The sequence below is a fragment of the Apus apus genome, chromosome Z (genome assembly GCF_020740795.1).
Source record: "Apus apus isolate bApuApu2 chromosome Z, bApuApu2.pri.cur, whole genome shotgun sequence".
NCBI classification, from domain to species: Eukaryota; Metazoa; Chordata; class Aves; order Apodiformes; family Apodidae; genus Apus; species Apus apus.
In genome coordinates this window covers 55,693,453-55,715,036 of record NC_067312.1, presented here as the reverse complement: position 1 = coordinate 55,715,036, position 21,584 = coordinate 55,693,453, and the positions used below count along the sequence as shown (strand labels likewise).

Genomic DNA, 21,584 nt, shown 5'->3' with positions numbered 1-21,584 from the left:
CAGGAAACTCCCGTAACTATAAGGGAACTGGAAATGGAAGATTTGGGATGCAAGACTTCATAGAATTATCTTCCTTAGATACTAAGAATCTAGTAGTCTTGTGGGCTTTGTGTTCCTCTGTGATTAGAAATATCTAGGAAAAAAGTCTGCATGCTCATACAAACACATTGTGTGTGCTACCTTCCTGAAGAATATATGGACAGATGTTATGATGGAAGTGTTACTGAAAATTAGAGCATTGACTGTGAGAAAAATAGACAGTCTGTGTGAAATTCCAATGGGTGGGGTGGGACACCCATATACACACCTTACACATGATGAGTAATAAATGAGTTTAAGTTCTTCCTAACCATGTGAATATTATACTTCATTACTTCGAAGTCAAGCATTAGTGTGAAAAATGAGAACTCAAATTGAAGGGCAACAGCAAAAAGTATCAGAACTACATCAAATAGTAAAGATTTTATTGAAAATTTAAAGTAAAGGTGATTGGAGCTTCCTGGGCACTCTTTTCTGCTTTCTCATGGGTTTCTAAATTATTCTTTGAGATTATTTCCGTATAAAAAACCACCAAAGAGGTATGAAATTCCGTCAGTTGATAGATATCAAGTGCCAAAAATGCAGAGAAGGCATGGGATATTTATTCTGTTAGAAGAAAAAAAGCTAATTACATCACTTGTTCATACTTGAGACACCTACCAGACAAGGTAGTAAGTACTTCTCGTTTTAGCATCTTGATATAATGGTTCATTTGTTTTATCATGATGGGTTGTTACTGTAGAATGATTAAACAGACAGCTCAAATACTCTCCTATCTGCCGAAGTATGTATATTACTTTATTAGGTCTTGATTTGTGGTACTTTTCAAGTTTATCTTTTGCAGACATATATAATCAAAGCATGATTTCATATCAAACTACTTACTGGTTCAGCTACTTTAATAAATTATTCTCCTCCTCAGGGAGGAGTTTTAAATTTTGAGAATCAAAGTTCTAAGTGAGACTCCTTTGTCCATTTTAACAGAAGGGATTGGAAGTCATGGAAAAATAAGGTCTCAGTTGTTGCAGGGTTACCATCTTCAAATAGTGCAGGTGTCTTATTAGTTGGAAATCTCAGCCTAATTTAGGAAGTCACTGTAGAATTTTACAGAAGTTAAGATTAGTTAATTGCATGCTTAAAGCTTTCCACCTTCTAAGATTTTACATGTGGAAAAGTAACAACAACAACAACAACAACAAAAATTACACAGCTTTCTTTAGAAGCTTTCTGGGTATTTCTGGATATTTTTGGACAAGTATTCTTAGAGTTAGGTATGTTTCCTAACTTGAATGTTTGGTGATGTTGACACAAATCCTGCAGGTAATTCTGCATGACTGTGAAGTCAACAAAACTGTAGAACTGCTCTTAGAGCAATGCATGTATCTTTGATGCTTTAAACAGTACTCTTAGGTGTCCTGAATCTGCCTCCATTCTTTCTTATAATAGGTATTGGCAGAGATACTTGCATGGATACACATGCTTCATACTTAGTACAGAGAACTAAACATTTGTAACTTTGCCTACTCCTTGGAACTAAATTTCTTTAAGCATCATAGAAAATCAAAAGACATTAAAACATGTACTTTAGGAACTATCCTTTAAATCACAAAGTCTTTTAAAACCTCAGTGCTTAAAACAAACTTTTTCTTTTTTATGTATTAATTGTATGAACATCAATACTTGTTGAATCAGGCATTCAAAGACATCTAGCATTAGAAAAGACTGTACGTAAGTACCTTTAATGAAGATTTTTTTATTGCAACTGAACCATTTAGACAACAGAGAATGTAATTCATCAAAACTGTGTTTTTCTTAAGCACATTGGCTTCATGAGTTGTGTTGCTTGCTCTGGCTGATGCTCGGTGACTCGATGACAAAAATGTCAGGCAGGTTTACCTTAGCAGAAGAAGAGCTGTATTTGTTAGAAATTGCAGGTTTAAAAATCAAGGTCAACATGACCAGGGTGTTACTCTACTGAGCAGACAGTAAGTAGCTGCTGTGCCTAGACAAGTTGTTTCTGCGAAATGTGCAAGGTATTGCTCAGCATTTTGGTGGCAGTGAGATGTTGGTCCTTTTGCTTTTCTCAGGGCTAGGAGAAGAAGGCTCCCTAACCCTGTTCACCTGATGTTTATGTTCAGTCTGGAAGTTAAGACTCATTTCTCTACCAGAAGTGAAATCTGCACAGTTGTGTGTGTCTAGAGAAGTGGAAAACTGAAACATTACTGAGAACTCTTTGGTTTGGTTGGTTGGGGATTTTTTTGGGGTGGTTGTTTTTTTTTTAAATGAGTTCTAACTACTGGATGGCATTAAAAATGTCAAGAGGTATGGCTACATACAGTCTTGGTATAGGGACAAATCTACAAATATTCCAGTTTCAAACACTTTTGTCCTTTTCCTCCAACAGCACAATTTAATGTGAATAAGGTGTTTCTAGCTTCAGTGACTCCTTTTTCCACATTGTGTCTTAGCTGCTGGGGTCAGCATGGTCTGAAGTAAAGGTGCTTATTCCCTCCCGGCATGACTTCACACTTTCTTGTTCCTGTGGTCCTGCTGACTGTTCAGACAGTGTGCAGAAGTGATAATTTATAAACAGAGTGTCAGGAGTGGGCTCTGAGGCTTAGTTTTATCCAATAGTTATCAGTAAGTCAACATTTTCATTCTTCTGAGCTCTATGAAGGTCTTAATTCCTATTGAGTTAATTTTGACTCTCTAGTTAAAAATGTTCATTAAAGCAGTCTGAGATACTAAATCCAGATGCTGTAAAATGTGTTAATATATTTATTGAAATACAGCATTTTAAAAAGAACATAAAGGCCAAGACCAAAAAATTAAATAAATTCTTTTTAAATTACAAGATCAATTATTTTGGGGAGAGGAGGGGGAAAAATAAGAGCAAACTAGTTTCCTGACTAGTGTCCTACCTTCAGTTATTATTTCTTTAAAAATCATTAACCATTGGATTCCACATTAATTGGATGTGCTGTGGTGGGTTTTTACATCCTATAGTACACTATGTTCTTGAAAGCATACAGAATATGAAACAGATGGCATGGGCAGACTGTCAAAAAGACCTGCTGGGCCTTCTCTGGTATCACCTGAAAGCACGAGAGAGGATGAGTAAGTGTGCTGTAATTTTTGGCCTTAACACAACATTCAGGAAGTTCAGGCTTCTGAAGGAATGCTTACTTAATCATAGTAACACCTATAAAAACATCCAGTTGAGGAAAATGGAATAATAAAAATTATTTGAAATTTACATTGAAAATGAAAGGAAAAAAAATGACGATTGCAATGGAGAAGGGGGGGAGAGCAGATATTGTCTTGCAGATGCCCATCACAAGGCTAAGCAATGCAGAAAACCAGGTTTTTTTAGGAGTTTCTTGGGCCATCTTTAAATATATTTTTGTATATGAAGTAGTAGAGCTAATTCCTGCAATCTTTAATTTTGTCTTTTTAGACTTCAAATTCAGAGGTCTCTTTATGGAAATAACAGTTGTGTCTTCAAGACCTGCTTGCTTTTGGTATAAACATCTCCAAGTATGTACTATCTTCTAACTGAAGGCAAATAAGTGGGTTTTATACCAGAAAAACTTAGGAGTGAAAATCAGATCCTACTGTATAAGCTTGAATTTGCAAAACAGTGTCATTTTAAGATATATTTAATATACTGAGAATGCATGCTTGCACTTTTTTGGTATTATGAATAGTAAGCAATCTGAATTCCTTATGTTATAGTCCACAGAAAGTTTCTGGAAGAAGCTGGTCTTTTTGGAATATCATTCCTGCAGCTGCATACTGTTTTATTTAACCTTAACTGAGAATAAGTAGACTGAATATTTCAAGACAAAATTACTGAAAGTACTACATATTCAGTAGTATTAAAAAGTAATTCTATCTTTGAGTTCACAGTTCACTGAAATGAAGATTTATTTCCAGAAGCTCAAACTACTAGACAACACTTTGAAATGTGGACATTGCAGCATAATGAAAACAATTTTCTTTAGTTATTGCTGAATTTGTGTTGACTATAAAAATGACGATCTAAAATTATTGCTGAAAGCTTCAGTTTTATCTATACTGCACAGCTAGTGCTATTGTTTGCATTTTATTTTATTGTCTGTTGTTAGTTCCTTTTGGATATTAACGCTGCTCAGTTGTCTGATAAAACTGAAAGAAGTGTAACTATCTGTTTCAGTAATATTTTTATTTTTCAGCTCTCGAGTATAGCACCTGGCTTTGCAATACATTTCTGTCAGAGCTAAAGATGGTGTTATAAAATAGCTAAGTTTATCCATTATTTTGAAAATACACCGTTAGCCTATTTTTACTTTCTTTCTTGGCATTGAGTTTTCGTTTCCATGTTTTAGGAAAATCCTATAAATGTTGTTACGTTACTACTTTGAAAAGGAAAAGAAAGGAAGAAATACGTAAAATGCTCTTGAACTCATTTTGCTTCTGGTTCTGAATAGCTTTCAAATTAGAATGATTTTCTGAGATTTTTATAGGCTTGCCCAATGCAGCTGTATATTTTACATGCTAATCTAAGTTCTATTTTTGTTCCCCTTGGGATTTTAAGTGATTATAATTGTTGCTCTTCAAAAGCTAAACAGATGATGATTGCTGCTTCAGGAATATACCAAAAGAAACTGGCTTTCATTAAACCTGCTCATCCACTTCATAATTATCTCCATTTTATCTCACTAAGAAGCAGGAAAATGGCAACTACAGTTCACTGAAGCCAGTTCAGTTATTTAAACATCACTTTACTGACATAACAGGAGGTGTTAAAGTGGGGAGGCTTTTTCCTTTCAAACACTGAAGTGTAGCCAGTACTACAATAGGGTTGCCAGCTGGGAGACCAGACCCCACATGTCTGCTTGAAATGCAATGCTAGAGGCCATAGATGGCAAAAGATACTGTGGTCTCTGCTGTGGTCAGGGCCACTTCTGGAGGACAAAAAGTAGATTGACAGCTATTTTGCAAGGCATCTGCTGGTCTGACCTTTCTGGCAGAAGTGAGAAATCAGAGTAAGCAGGAACATGGGAGAGGAGGAAGGGAGGTAAGAGCAGGCACAGTGTAGACTTGAGAAGATCATAAATATGCAAATGATACAAGCTTAGCTCATAGCTGTCAGACCTAGTGGTGTTTGGAATGAGCTAGCCTAGACCAGGTTTCTCCAGAATTTGTTTCAGTAATAGATTTCAGTTTAATTCCATTTGAGGAACATTAATGGAGAAATTTTGCAGTGAAGATCAGTATCACAGAGGAACAGGTCACTTTGAATTGCACCAAGATGCTGCAGTATCTGTCAGTCCATAAATACTGGCATAAACAGCAGTAAAAGGATGGAGAGCTTTCTCAAGACCTAGAGGTATGTAACCAGTTCTTTAGTTCACATAATTGGTTAAAAAATGCACATCTTCAAATTTCTGTACATACCTTTGAATGTTTTCCTTATCTTCCAAATGTAAATAGTTTTTTTTCTACCTGTTCTCTGAAGTGTGGCTACTGTAATTTACAGGAAGAAGTCTGACCATATGTGTTACCATTTGTCCTTTGCTGTTTACTTTATCCTGGCAATCAGTGCAGCATTTTTGTACAAATCACAGCTTACCACTCAAGGGGACCTGTAAAAAACCAGCAACATCAGTTTCTTCTTCAAAGACAGACCACAGCAGCTGTTTGAAAGCCCGGTTCTTTCATCAAAGAGAACAAGAATCTTTCACAGATTTAGTCTCCCACAACACATCTATGCCAAGGAGATGACCAGCAGAAAAGAATTCACAGAGGGATTAATGTGGATTTTTATTTCTTAAATTTAAATACTTATATCAGAGTAGAGTTTAAACTTGGCCAACTATCAGAAACTCCTTTCCATCAATTATAGAAGCTAAACTTCTGCCAACTCACATCTTTCTAGATTGGCCAGAATATTACTGAGTTTTGACTATAGCAGTGTAAGCTGAGAGAAAAATTGCAGGGCCTACAGGCTGGGGGGAAAAAAATAAAATCTATTTCAAACAGATAGAACAGAGCTGAAACATCCACTGATTGCAGTTTTGTTGGTTCAACATCTGGAATCAGGCATTCCCTCTTGTAAATTGACAAGGCCTTGTAAGTATCAGCAGTATGCCACACACCTCCTTGAGTCCAAGAGGTGCAAATCGCAGAGCACAGATAGCAGGCTGCCAGGAGCATGGCTCACCCATTTCCAGAGCAGCCGTATTCAGTACCACCAGCAGTTTCAGGTCTGTTTCCCCTCCAGCTAGGGTGTCCTGCACCACCGAGTTGGATCTCCCATGTAATGCAGGAGCCACAGCAAAAAGACCTGTGCCCAGAATGGAAAGACTGTTGTGCCCGTCACACACAGACCTGGATTAGGTTTTGTAGTAGCTGTATGGCTGAGCAATAGCAGAAGTGCTTTTCATTTTGAAAATTTTTTGCAGATGAAGAACATTATTTTCTTCCTCCAAAGGCCTGATACTGCATCTACAATCTTCTCCGTTTCCTCCGTTTCAGCACAGGCCTCAGTGCTGTGCGAACGGAGCTGCCTTTTTCTCCTGTCCTCGCCCCACTGGACAGTAGGATACTCGAGATGGCTGCAGTGCCCTTCCTCCCACAGCTGCTCATGAAAATGACATTGAACAATAGTGACACTGAGATCAGCCCTAGCTGGAAGGCAAGTAAAGAATAGGTGACTTATTATAAAAGCAGCTAATGTAAGAGTTTATCAGAGCTATCACCTTCTTTTCATTTGTTACCAATAAACGATTCATCATGTCACTATTGCCTAAAAATCAGAGCTCAAGCCAGAACAACAGGGGTCAGGAAATCCTGAGCTGTTAGTCCTGTCTCAAAGTTTTACTTCTTTGCTTTGCTTTCCATCCTCTCCCATCTAATATGAATTTATATTAAACCAAGCTCTAAATGTACTTCAGAATCAGTTCTCCCATTGCTGGGAATGCAAATTCGTATTAGCAAAATGTCATGCATTTAGCAAGGAAGGGAGCAGGAGGTGGCTTTAGGAAAGCAGACTAGGAACAGAATTTTTTTATTAATTATTTTTAAATGGTTTATTAACTAACCACTATATCCAGGTTCTAAATTTATTATATTTTATGAGGTAGTTTAATTGCATATCTGCTTCTTCAACTATTCAAGAGGTGTTTCCGCACTAGTGAGTTTATAGCACAACGATGTGCATTCTGCCATACCACTCTCAGACCAAACACTTTACAGACAGTGCATTTTCAGAATGGCAAATGGTACCTCATTACAAACTAGCCACACTATGTAAGAAAGTGTTCTGAGCTTCTACAGCTGGAGAAGTATTTATGTGGCTTCTGTAATTAACTGCTTACATTTACTTCTTTTTACATTATTACTTAGAATATGCATCTTAAGCAAAATTAACATGGAAGGTATTGAAAATATATGCAAAATAAGCACTGAAAGAAAATGGAAAAACTAGATTTTTTGGTAATGAATTGCAAAATAGAATTGTTAGTACTGCTTCATTACAATGCAAAACAACTGTAATTTTTATTTGGCATTCTTTTTCTTAGTTTTCAGCATTTGCTTTATTCATGGTAGATACCTACATTAATCCTACACTGTCATCTTCTGATATGCTTGCCTGGTTTAATTTAGAACCAAAATTTTCAGAATTAGAAAATATTCTTACAGAAGCAGTAAACACTAATGAATTACCCATGATGTTATAAAGAATTATGAAGATTATGCTGCAGTAGATACAACTATGAATATAAATCGACCAGATACATGGTGATGGAGGGTGTATTTTTAAAATATGATATCTTTACACTCAAATCTTTTTTGCAGAGTTCTATGAATTGTAAAAATATTAAAAATAAAAATAAAGTAAAATAAAGTACAAATGAAATAACATAAAATAATAGAAAATCTACTATAGAAAATGATAATAAAACCAAGGCGAGAAAAAAGAAAAAAGCTTAACTGAAAATTATCAGCATGATAGGAGTTAAACAATGTAAGACTTCATCTAAGACTTGAAAGTATTCTTCTCTCCTCTGAAACCTAAGGGAAACATAGTAAGGCTAAAAAGAGATATTTCACAGTACATAATGTCAGAATAATTCATGAAAATGTCTGTTCCTACTCAAACAATTAAAAAAACTTTTATTACAGTTTGTATTAAGGTGCTTGACTTATAATTGCTTAAGCAGTTCCTAAAGCAATAATGTTTTATTTCTCATATGAAACTACAAAAGGAAGGATGTGGCATCACTATACCATTTAAGGACAGCTCCTACATACAGTACAAAAATTATCTCATGCAAAATTATACATGTAGAGCATTAAGTAATACAAATTCTTGGCAGTTAAATAGATTACAAGTGTTCTGCACTTCTGACTTCACACACTGTAAACGTTTCCATTTATCTCACAAAGATTACCATAACAAGGAGAGCAAAGTATGCATTCAAGTTTCCATAGTGTTATGATTCTACAGCACTACTCCTCAGCCTTACCCAAACAGAAATGACAAAACTGATTTTCCAAAACAGGAGCAAAACTTATAAGCAAGGAAAAAAGCATTCTGTCCAGTCACTGGCACTATGCAAACATTTGCTGGGTTTGAATTTTATTTTTTTTTTAATGGAAAAACAGAAAAGCATACAATCCTGTAGTTACCTCTTCTTTCTGTCCACAGTGTTTTGACTACTTAAGACAATATTTGGATATGGCTGAATCAGCACTTTACAATGCAGAATTGGCCACTGGGGCAGGGCAATAGCTGGGAGGTAAAGTCAGAAGAAGCAGCAATTATATAAAGACTAACCCCAGCTTTTTCATTTAAAATAACCTCATTTCTCCTCATTGAATATTATCAAGAACCAGGAAAGCCATAGCCCTGTGGGCTGACAAGAGATGTTAGAAGATGTCTCCAAACAGCAGAACTTGATAAATTATTCTCATGTATTCTGGAGATGCAAGAAAGCCTGAGCCTCCTCTCCCTCTTTTATTAGCTTGAGGATGAAGTTCCAGGGGAAAATGTCAGTTTTGAGGAATGACAGAGATCTATTCTGCATTCAGTCTACACTTCTCCCTGTCCCCATAATAAATCCTGCTTCAAGATTTAACAAAGTAAAGGCATCTGTCTATCTATCTATATCTATCTATCTATCTATCTATCTATCTATCTATCTATCTATCTATCTATCTATCTATCTATCTATCTATCTATCTATCTATCTATCTATCTATCTATCTATCTATCTGTCTGTCTGTCTGTCTGTCTGTCTGTCTGTCTGTCTATCTATCTATCTATCTATCTATCTATCTATCTATCTATCTATCTATCTATCTATCTATGTTTTATTTCTTATGTGGGTCCTTGCAGGGGACATTTAGGTTAGACATTAGGAATTAATTCTTTAGTGTGAGGGTGGTGAGACACTGGTGCAGATTGCACAGGGAAACTGTAGATGCTCTCTCCCTGGAAGCGTTCGAGGTCAGGTTGGATGGGGCTTTGAGCAACCGGTGTAGTGGGAGGTGTCCCTGCCTATGGCAGGGGGGTTAAAACTAGATGATCTTTAAGGTGCCTTCCAACCCAAACCATTCTGTGATTTTAAGATATTCAGTCTCTGTTTCTTGCTGATTTCTCTTGTGTGTAAACAAGGCAGTCTCTCCCAGCTGAAATACCTGTAGCCTAAAATACTTTCTTGACTAATTTATTTTTACTATTCTTGAATACTTTAGTTTTCTTTCCACAAATAAGACACTCACTGCATGACCTCACAATGACGGCGCATCCAGTCTGGATGCATTTCTGAGTGACCTGCCCCAGATTTGGTCCTGCTCTGGCAGGGGGCTTAGACACTGTGATTCTGTAATTCTGTGACAGTGCTGTTGGTTTTCTGCCCACACCTTCTAGGCACCAGGTGATACAGCATTGGCATGCTAGCACCCAGTTAGGAGAACTAGATGGTCGTGCTGTAAAACACGTTTTTATCCCATGTTGTGGAAGTAGGAAGCATGTTAATAAACCATCTTCATCAACGTATGCATTTAAATATTAATTATCTTAAGATGTACACTATAGAGAAACTATGGTGATTCTACACAGGTACAAGCTATAAATAGTTCATCCTGCCTTAGTCTTCCGTGAAAAAAGTAATTATTTGAAACAAAAAATGCTGCAGAATAAGTGACTGTGTGAACATCACATCACATGACACAATGTATTTTCATGATACAGAATGATACAGATTTGCATAATTATTGCATGGTGGACTTTTGAGACCTGAACCACCCAGTAAAAATAGAAAAATACAGGAAACTATTAACCTGTTTGAACATGCTAAAGAAACAAGAGGATGTGGCCACATAAAAGAAAGACTGGGAGAACTAATAAGATTCCATTTGAAGACAAATAGATACCACAAGCCTGGGTGGTATAAAGTGAGAAGATGGATATAACTTTCATAGTTCAGTTATATTCTTGTTCTGAATGCTCAGTGGCAGTTGTGGGGATGTTCTGGAAGCATTTAGGAGGAACTGTAGTGAACAAGTATTAATTAATTATTTGAAGAGTAACCTGGTATTCACCTTTCATCTTACTGTAGCAGCCAGGAGCACTGATTAATTGATAACTAGAATAAATACCTCTAGGAAAAAACGTATCAGTTTCAAGATATGCCATGTGGGGAAAAAGAGGAAAAGGACTGTGGATGGAAAGATTAAATAAGTCTTTTTACAGGGTTTTTAATAATTGTGGCTTTTGTTTGTTTGTTTTGCTTTCATACTGTTTAATGCACATTGGAAATACAGATCTCACCTCATGTCTTTGGGAAGGGGCAATACATTTGCAGAATCTAAAAGGCAATATCGAGTCATCCTGCAATGCTAATTCTCTGTCTTTTTTCCCTGTCACTACATCAAATTTATATATATATTAAAAATAAAAAAATAATTTAAAAAATCAGTCTTTTAGTTAATCTGGAAAATGCAAAAAGTAAAGTTCTGTGGCGTTCGAGATGACTTGAGGGAGGAAGGCATGAGATTTGGAAAATAAATTTGAGCAGCAAGACATATTTTACATCATAGATATATCCCTAACATTGCTGATTATGTCTGATTATGATATTTTCCTTAGTTGGATTTTGGTAGTATGTGCATTTATGCTCCTGTTACAGTGGTTTTTAGCCCAAAGTTTTCATTAGTAAGTTTGGCCATATTTAAGTGCCCAAATAGGAATTATGACAGGATGCGTGATTTTTCAGAATGCAGATTGTCTGCAGCAGCTAGCTTAATTCTGGATTCCTAAATCTCAAGTGGACCAAAAAAGGGCAAATTAAAAATCAAAAGCCAAATGCTGAAAGGTGCTTTGAAGGTAGTGGGAAAAATGATAGTGAAGATGGGGAGGGGGGGGGAATAATAAAAAAATCAGTCTTTGAATTAATCTGGAAAATGAAAATTGCTAAAATGCAAATAACTTATCATCAGACTCATATTTGCTTAGTTTCAATGGTTAGTGATAAAAAGAAGAAAAATGTGTAGACTACTTCAGTACTTTTTTTCCTCAGCCTATCAGATCTATTTCTTGGCTTTTTTTTTTTTTTCTTCAAACATTCAAGTAATTATAAAAGACAAAAAAAGGAAGGGCACTGTTTAAAACTTAAGTAATTTGGTGATGGGGAATGGTGTCAGTCAGAAGTGTAAAACCTTGAGTAGCTTGAAGAGATCAAATAATCTGTCCTAGTTCTCTGAGGAAAAATTAAGTGTATATCTAAATTTGAGCCTCAGCAACTTGCTTAAGTAATGGGGTCCAGTACTAAACTACTCTTAGAGAATGTTTTCCAGTTGTTAATCTACATTTTCTATGTTGTGAATTAAGCCATTTTTTATTTTTTTTAGCTTAAAATGCACATGAAGACTATTTGATCATAATAATGATTACTTCTAAAAGCAATTTAATATGTCCTTTGTCCCTGTTTCTAAACAATTTCTCCCTTAAAATTAATATGTCATGTTTACTAGAATCTTTACTGTTAAGTACCTGTTTATAGGCTTTCTCCAATTTTCTTAAAGCATTAAAAGACTGGATACAGTGTTGTGCTTTTGGCTCATCAGTGTCAAATAAGAAATGTATTAATTTATTTTCAAATCATGCTCTTGTTCATATGAATCAGAGTGAAAGCTCTCTTTTTCTGCAACATCATATTCCCATTACTCTTTTTAATATGGTGCAGTAATATCCTACAGCCTCTTCTTCAGTACTTCTGCTGTTCTCTGGTTTTCATTTTTGCACCTGACTAGGATCTTGCTTTTCTAAAAATCACAGTCACTTGCCATGTATCCTTACTGAGGATACTTTATCTTGCTGGTAAGTGTCTCTGTTCTGAAAAGATCATTTTGTATTCAGCATTTAGCCACCAAATGTTTAAAACCATTCTGCTTGCTGCAGTCCACAGTTTTCATAACCATTCACTGTGTTCCATCTTCCAACACATGGACAGAAGCACTATCTTGGCCTTAAAAGGTACACTCCAGTGGATCCTTATTTGATACAGCCATTCATTTGGCAATGAACTATCACTGAGTATTCTCTAGATATATATTTTTATGTCCTTTTAAAAGCAATTTAATTAACACTATGCTTTCTTTTTTCACGCATCCCATGAGGATGCAATGCAGGTTGGCAACAAACTTTTCAATAATACTATTTCTCTGCCTTATCCAACATGCTATGATTATAGAAGAAAAGAGGATTTTCTTAACAATTTTTTAATGGCAGGTCTCTGTTTCTCAATTCTGTAATTTTGATGGCTTCCTTTGAATTAGAAGCAGAAATAAGACTGAGTACTCTCCATTTTTCTGGATCTCTGTTTAAAAAAAACAAAACAAAACAAAAATTAAAAAATACTATAATACCTTTAAACCCATTCTGCAGTGTGCAAATATATTATCTAATGACCAGATATACAGGAGAACTTTCAGCAATGAGTAAATGTCCATGACATCATCAGAATAATTTGCTGTAATTTGATCACATATTTTATCCCACTAAACTATATAACAGTGCAGTAAATTACTATTAGGTTGAACGACCTTTTAGATATCTGCAGCTACACAATCATTTATGGTCTGGATTTTGCTGATGACTCATCTCCAGCAGAATCAAAGTAGTACAGAGCTATGCATAATACTTCTGATGAAAAGAAAAAGTAAAAAAAAAGTTGTATAAGCAGAAAAAATAAAAACTGCAGCATTAAAAGACAAGAAAACTAGGCCAGCACAAGTGAAAGACCATTAAGTCATCCACAAGTGAATAATTCTGATATTAAAAATAAGAAAAAGTAGTTATTTAGATAGTTTTTAGCATGATCCTTCAAAGTAAAATCTTGATGATCACTGCAAGTAAGATAAGGGAAGTGCTTTTGGAAGTGAGATTTTATCTCTGTAGCTAGTAATTGCAAGGAGTAACAGCAAAGACTAATTTTACTGCTTTTTAATATTTAGCCACTTCCTTATAAATTAATTGTAATATATGTAACATATAAAAGTGTGAAGAACTGGGTGAAATGATGAAGACATACATATGAAAAAGAATGTAACTGCCTTTAACATAATGATATGAAAAAAAGCATTTTTAACATCCCTTCCGAAGAGTGCATAGATAGTCATCCACTTCCCACCACTCCCCAATTATAGTAGGTGCATGTTAAAAAGAGATTAACTTATTTGGAGGAGGAGCAAAATACACGACTTTCATACATCTTCTAAATTTCTATCCTTACAAGTTAGAGCAGAACACCATGTGTACCTCTACTGAATCATAATTGCCAGCTGGATTTGTATTATCCTAAGTGAATAAAACAAAATATTTAGGCACTTAAAGTTATGTGGAATATATTCTAAAAATTGCTTTGCAAGGTCTAAAAAAAAAAAAAGAAAAATCCATCTACTACACATGTGATCTGATTATCTGAAAATTATCTAATTACATATTATACAAACACTCTGGAATTTATAAGGAATTATTCAATAAAATTATAGTAGCCACAGCCACTGTTTTACTCCACTATGCTGTCAGCAGGAAATATGCTGGCATACTAAAAAAGCTGTCTTTGTGTAAGATGTGCTTTTTCCCTAAACAATTGAACACAAATACAGGCTTTTGAAAAAGTAAAATCCATCTTTTAAGTCAATTTTCCTCTACCATACTAATTACAGTAAGCTTATAAGCATACATCTCTTTCTTGGATAAACATTGTTATGGTGGAGGACTAATCTAACTGAATTGACAGTATTTGGGATTATTCACTAGAGAACTTAAAAGGGCTTGTTATTTTTGGATAGCAAACGGCATTAAAAATATTGATGCTTTTGATTGTCTCTTTTACAGAAGGTTATTTCTCTTCACTTCCAAGAATGCTTCACTGGCAAGGTTATCAATCACCTGAGGCTCTGGTTACATGTTCCCCACAAATTAGAAGGGGCAATGGCAAATTGTTATAGATGAGTATTCTGAAAACTACCAATCAAGGTTTGAACTATTGAAATGTCTCTTTAAAAAATATAAAGGTTTTCTTTTTGAATAGCCACTTGGCACTAATTGGCATGTGTTAAAACCACACAGTCCTCCTAAGTTGCTGATCAAGTTTGACCTTACTCGCATCTGCCTTCTGCTCTTTCCTAGTCACCTTGTGGTTTCACACTCTGACACACCCATAGAAAGGCCCTCAAATTTCAGGGACAAAGAAAGAGGTTTTCCAACAAAGTGTATGTGCCAAAGGTGCCTTCCTTCCCACCCCACACAATTCTGCCTTTCCTTTTGATGCTGAGAAACCTTACAACATCAAATAAATGAGTCATCTTCTGGGTCCTTATTACTGCTTTTCCTCTTCTTCCTTGCTAGCTCCTGCTGTCAGATATGTTTAAGTGACAGGCTAAGGCCAAACATAGGTGGTTAGATTATCAGGAGGATAGAACTGGTTTAACCTTTCTGCCCTCTGCTTAACAAGTCTGAGTGGTATGTCCTTAGGTTTCTGTTCAGGTTTCAGGTTCTTCTAGGCATAAGTACCTAGCAACTTGTCTTTTATTAAGAAATAAAGCTAGCCTTGTCTTAAATTATTTTCTGAAGAAGATGGAAAGTTAGCCTTAATAGCCAAAATTAGGTATTATAATGGCTTAAAAGCCCATACAGTTACTCCAGCTCTTCAGGAATCAATTACAAGGAGTTAAGTGAATGTAGCCAACCTCTCTTTACAAAATAATCCCCTGTGACCTCAGATTATATGCTCTATCTACATTATTTTAAATTGTATTTTCCACAAAGCTTTTTTTTTAAAAAAACACACAGAGATCAAAGGTAAACTGAATTCAGTCTAAACTAAGTATTTCTGCTGGAAAAAGGTAGAGCTACATTATTCTAATCTGATGCCATTAGTCAATCAAAAAATACAGTCCGAAACAGGATTTTCTCCTCTTATGTCTAAGGTTATACTATGGCTTATGTTTTGTCAAGTGAATAATTCTGAAGGTAATCAAAGATCCTTTTCACATCAGCAATTAATTTTTATTTATCTTTGTCACAAACACATGCTTCTATTGTCTGGAAAAGAATTGAGCTTATGTGCTTTACTGTGAGCTGGACTTGTTTATTAAAAATAACAGTGCAGTTCCTTCTCCTGCAGCGGAAATGGGGAACTGAAAATATGCTACTGCAGTTTCAGAGTGGAAGTGTTTTTTTGCTTTGTAAAGAACTTGACAGCCAAATGGACAGTTTGTTCTGGGACTCAAAGACATGTCACAACAGTAAAACAGATGAGGAACCCCCACCCCAGGTCAGGTACTGCTGGTGCAGAGTTTTGGGATAGGGGTGTTAAGATGCTTTTACTAAAGCAGCATCAAGTAAGAGAAACCTATTTCTCTCTGCTTAAAACATCCTAATGACAGTCTACTTCCCTGGTTTATCAGCAACATGCTAGCTGTGCCACCTGAATTTCAATTTCTTAATTTACAGCAGAGATAAAATAGAGCTGAATCTCTGTTGCTCTCTACACTGGGCTGGTCTTATCAAGCATGAAGTTTGGTGCATTGCAAACCTATTCAAGTCATTATCTGCTGAGGACCTCTTGAACCATCTCCATCTCTGCAATGTGCTGATAAGACAGCTGTTTCTGTAGCTTCAGTGTCTCTCTGGGCCTTGGTCTTCTTTTGGTGCAAACTACAGCTTTGTCACTGTGCCCTGATGCTGTCACTTTCTCTGTTGTGCAAGCGTTTGATCAGAGCACAAAAGAGGTTGATGGCAGTGACTGACTGGCAGGTGACATATTCTTATCATTTTACAATTAAAAGTGTGTTACACGCCCCTGGAAATACAAATCCTCAATAAAAGAAGCCACCTAAGCTGTAGTGCAGTGGAAATCTGCCTTTGCCCATTTAGAGTAAAGCAAACATACAGCAATTTGAATAAACAAACAGCTTCTTTCAGGTATTATATTTATCTGGATTGAGGTTTCACAGTTGTCTAGAGAAAATCTGAGCAGCTATAGTTATGTTGTGTGGAACTGAGTTTTAAGATACCCTTTTAGTCTCAGTGGAAAAAAAAAAAAAAGTTAAACACCTCCCTTTCCTCATCCAAATGCTGACCTCTTTTTGACAAAGTTTTTATTAATGCTCAGACATTGCTGTGGAATAGAATACAGAATATCACAGCCTCAGTTGCAGTGTTCATACTATTTTAGTATTATGCTATCTCCATGTCTTATGACTGTGAAGAGAAGAAGGAGGTAAAACAATCAGGCACCAGTACAGAAATGCAGAGCCCATGCAGATATGTTTTGTACCAGGAAGTGTCTGTCTGAAGACTTGTTCTGAAGCCTTCATGCCTGTTGTGTTTATATATCAAAGTAATGGAAGCAAACATAAGCTTGCCCTCTAAAAATGACCCGTGGCGTCTCTCGGGATGAACACACACACACTCTCACACACACTGAAAGCGAACGGTTTCACATGTAACGCCACTCGTCAGGAGCTGTTTGCCTGAAGTGTCTTCCAGAGAGCCACAGCGCATCACATACCTCACCGTGCTTTTATCCAAGGGGGACGGAGGAGGGGAGAAACCCCCATTTGGTGCCGTGCTCTGGGTCGCTGCAGTGCCAGTCGCCAGCTGCCCCCGGGACCAAGCCGCGGCCTCAGGATCGAGCCTCCCCCGCGCACCCTCTCGCCGCCCCGCCGCAGCCGGGCCGCGCCGTCGGGCCGCGCCGTCGGGCCGCGCCGCTGTCCGTGGTGCTGACGCGCGGCGCGGGCTGCCGGGCTGGATGCAGCCCCTGGCGCGGGGAGCCGCGGGAGCTGCGTGCAGCCACGCGATGCTGTGCTTGCTCCGTTTCTTGGGTTTGTGTTCGGTGGATTTTTTTTTTTCCTTTTTTTTGGTTTTCTTTTGGTTGCTTGGTTTGTTGCTCCCCCCCGGCCCGCCCCCGTATGCTAGTGTTAAACTTCTTTCCGCTAGCGTGTTGCAATTGCCACTTTCACTGCCGTTCCCTGACTTCCCGGTTCGTGTTGGAGGGTTGAGCGTGCTTAAACAAATAGTCCCCTTCCCTCCTCCTATAGTTTTCCTGTGTGCAAAGACTATTTAATAAGCTTAAGCTTAAAGCTATGTCCAGGCAGCCAGCTACCACTAATCATAAAGACTTCTTTCCAGATACATCTGCTATAGATAGGGGAGCTTCACAGAAAAATGTGTTTTTCCTGGTAAAGGGGAGAATTTAGGTTTTCTTCTGCCATTGCTGGTGTCAAGGGCCTCTGAAAATGCACTAGAGACAAGAAGGGACGACGACAAGTCAATTCAGTTCAACGGCTATTTTCTGCTTAATTTCACTTGTGTATTGACAAACATGACAAAACAGGAATACATTATTGGCAAAGAAATGTAGCCTTGAAAGAAAATAAATAAAGTTTGGCTTTTGTAGTTAAAAATTGGTCACAAATTACAGCTGGAAGGTTGTTCCTTTTTTTGCCTTTTTTATTTTTTTTTGGGGTGGGGTGGGGAGAGTGGGGGAAGCAGGGCATAAGACAAAAATCAGAATCCTGACTATCAGACCTGACAGGGAAGCTGCTGAGAGTGGAGTCCTTTGATTTCCTCAATGTTCAGAAAGACAATCTTGAGGTTTCTAATACACATTTTGGCTTTTCCTTTAAGCCAGGTTTCTTTATTTCTAAGTACAGCTGTGTGTTCATACTGTTTTTAAATAATAAAAAATTAAATAAATAATTTTGGAGGGGTGTTTCAATGCATTGAACTGCTTAGGAATTTCAGAGAGCTTATTTATTTTCTTCTTTCCTTGTCCTTTATCTCTTCTTATATATTGCTGACCTTCTGCTAAGGAACACTGTCATTTGCTTAAACAAATTCAGTGCAAACTAGACAAGGCAAGAAAGTAACCAGCAACTAAATTTAGCAATTCCAAAGATGGCAACACAGCACATAGGTTTTACAGATGTTTTCTACTCGGTCTCTGTTCTAACCCATGGTTCAAAACTCAGCCTAGAACAAATAATCACTTAAAAAAAAAAAAAAAGTATACAGAACACGTTGATGTACGTACCCACAGCGTAAAGGACATGAGCAAGTTTCTTGTTAATCGTGGAGACTTTCAAAAGTGAGCATCAGATTTAAGCTGAACAACAGTGTAAGCTCACCTTACACTTGAACACTTTCTTGAACACTAACAGACACTGGTGAGAACACAATTTGCACATGCAATTTCAGTAAGAGTGTGAGTAGACATCATTTCATGCAGGACTTTTCTATAAGCAGCTTTGAGACAGTAGCCACTCCCACCCTGTTCTTTATTCAGGTCGTAAGTGCTGCTAGGTTGGCACTGTTCCACCGGAGTTTTATTCCGTTTTCTGGAATGCTGCTGATGCAAAATGTGGGTGATAAATTGTAAATAATCAACTAAAAACTCTGTGTTCTAGAAAAACATCAGATGCATTCAGCATATAACTAGTTACATAGAATATAAAATCAGGGCCTGTGTAGGAATCAGTTATTGTCACAGTGGTAGAATAGGGAAATGGTAAGAAACAGGTGATACATAAACAAGTATGTTTTGTCTTTCATTATATTAATCTTTTATAAGCACTCAAGGACACTCTTGTTTAGCACTGCTCCAGGTCTCTATTTGAAATCACATGCCTCTTTATCTTTGCATCTTGCTACATGCAAATACCAGAATATTCCAAATAAGCATTTCTTTCCTCTCTGCTGCATGATAAATCCTTTGCTATGGGAAATACATTATATACACTTGTGTTCTGTGTCAGAAATGACACTAAGAAAACCTATGTTGAGGAAGCACTTTGAATTCTGGAAAAAAAAATACAATCAAGTGCAATGAAGGTCAAACAGTCTAAGGAATAAAAGGCATGTTTCCGAATGCTATGTGGAATGGTTTTCTTCCATACACCACCACCTTTGTCTCTGTAAACACTTCTCTTGGTGCAAGACATAGGAATTGACTGCATTCCGAGTAAAACCTCTATTGTTCCTGCTTCCTCTCTCCCTCCGTTGCCTCCTTCCATACTTTCCCTTCCTCTTCCTTCCTTCCCCCTTCTCCTTCCGCTTTCCCTTCCCCTTCCTCTTCCCCTTCCCCTTCCCTTCCCGCCTCCCCCCTGCCTCCCTCCCTGAATGCTTGTTACAAGGAATATCGCTCATTAATACATGCACTCCTAGAAGGGGAAATCGTAGGAGCAGTGCCTGGGCAGCGATATAAACTTCACACGCGCGTTGCCATCAACGTAGGCTAGAACTGCGAGCACCTGGAAAAAAACAAAACAAAACAAAAACACCAAAAAAACGGAACGGAAAAAAAAAATAGGAGGGAGAAAGACAGAACAAAACAAACAAAAACCCCCATAAAAATCCCGAGAAGGCGCGGCAGGGCCCCAGGGCCGCAGCCCGGGCCGCCAGGCACGGCCCCGCTCCCCGCTCCCCGCCCCGCCCCGCTCCCACGTGGCCGGCCGTGGGCACGCGCCGCCACCCCCCCCGCGCAGCTCCCGCGGCAGCGCCCCGCCCCCCTGCGCGCCCCCCGGGCTCGGCGTGGGAAGGGCGGCGCGCGGTGAGACACGCGTGGCCGCGGGCCCCGCCTCCACCCGGCCCCGCGCGCCGCAACGCAGCCCGACACCGGGCGCCATGGGGGCCTGCCGGAGTGGCGGCTCGCGTGGCCAATGGGCGGCCGTCGCCTCGCCGGGGGCGGGGCGAGAGGGCGGCAGCCCAGCCAATGGGCGCGCGTGGCACCGCCACCACGCTGCGTTGCGCCGGGGTGCGGAGACGCTGCCGCGCGTGGCGCCGGGGTAGGCGCGGGGCCGCCGCCGGGCGGAGGGTGGGGGGGGAGCGCAGCCGCCCGCGGGCACACGCCCCCGCGCGCGCCCCCAGGGCCCGCCGGCGGGCGCGGCACGCAGACGCACGCATCCCGGCGCGGCAGCAGGCAGGGAACCGGGCGGCGGGGCTGCTATAAATCTGCGGAGCGGTCCGCCTCCCGGCACGGCGCGGCACCGCACCGCAGCGCACGGCGTCCTCCCTCCCCCCGCCGCCCCACGCGCGCTCCGCCATGCAGCAGCTGACTCCGGCGGCGAGCCGCTAGGAAGGGACCGGCAGGCAGGGAGGGAAAGAGAGTGGGAGAGAGAGACCGTCTTTAAAATCGCCCTTGCGTCCCTCTGCTCTTTGTTCTTTTATTTCTCCCTCCCTTCTTTTTGTTCGACTGGCTTGCGGAAGGAGGATAGTCCTGTCTTTTTGAGTTACCCCTTTTTAATTTTTTAATTTTATTTATTTTTTTTTAATCTTGATTTTTTTTTTCCCCCAGTGTTGGACTGTTGGGGGAGGGGAGGGGAAAGAATTTTTTGTTTGGGGTTTTTTTGTTGCTTTGTTTTGTTTTTTCCCCTTCCTTTTAGAACTGTCCCCAATTTAGCTCTTGTGTGTTGTCTTGAGAGAACTATTCATCTGGCTCTTACTCCTCTTTATTGGGAGAACTGCACCGTTACTTTTTTTTTTTTTTTTTTAAAGCCGAAGAGAGGAAGGTAAGTTGTGGCTTGATTCTCTCCGTGATTGTACGTGTGCGAGCGAGGGTCCGTGCGAGCGCTTGAGGTGCGTGCCGTGTAGAATAACGTGTGTTACTTCTGCCCGCTCCCCATTGACACCGGTCGTGTCGACGGCGTGGCTGAATATGGCAGCTCGCTCGTATCGCAGCGCGACTGCGGAGCGGAGCGGTTGCAAGTTTTGCGGCGTGGGGAGGGCAGGCGCTGGAACCGGGGGACCGCACCGCGCCCGGGCAGGTCGGCGTGCGCATCCATACCTGTCCTGGCCCAGCTGCAAAGTTCCCGACACCACCCCGCCCCCTCCAGCTTTGGAGACGCCGCCTTTTGCGGGGCGCGTCCGAAGGGACGCCGGTGAAGTCAGGCGTATCGCTTTGAGGAGATAAACCTGCTTTTGCAGATTACCCGGAGTAAGACCCCCGGCGCCTAATTGCATTAGTCGCACAGCGTTCCGTGGCTTC

The 21,584-nt window shown here is 39.2% G+C and overlaps 1 protein-coding gene across 7 annotated transcripts in view; it reads left to right on the top strand.

The window, feature by feature from the left end:
* The first annotated feature begins 20,364 nt into the window (after positions 1-20,364).
* The window catches only part of ELAVL2 (ELAV like RNA binding protein 2), an 89,427-nt gene continuing 88,207 nt past the window's right edge, over positions 20,365-21,584 (top strand). For 4 of the 7 annotated variants that reach the window (XM_051643243.1, XM_051643242.1, XM_051643245.1 and 1 more), the window contains exon 1: positions 21,073-21,108. The gene's annotated coding sequence lies outside the window, so the exon portion shown is untranslated. Of the gene's footprint in view, positions 20,386-20,865; positions 21,109-21,584 lie in introns of those variants that run through there. The other 3 variants (XM_051643249.1, XM_051643246.1, XM_051643251.1) reach the window with 3 other exon arrangements.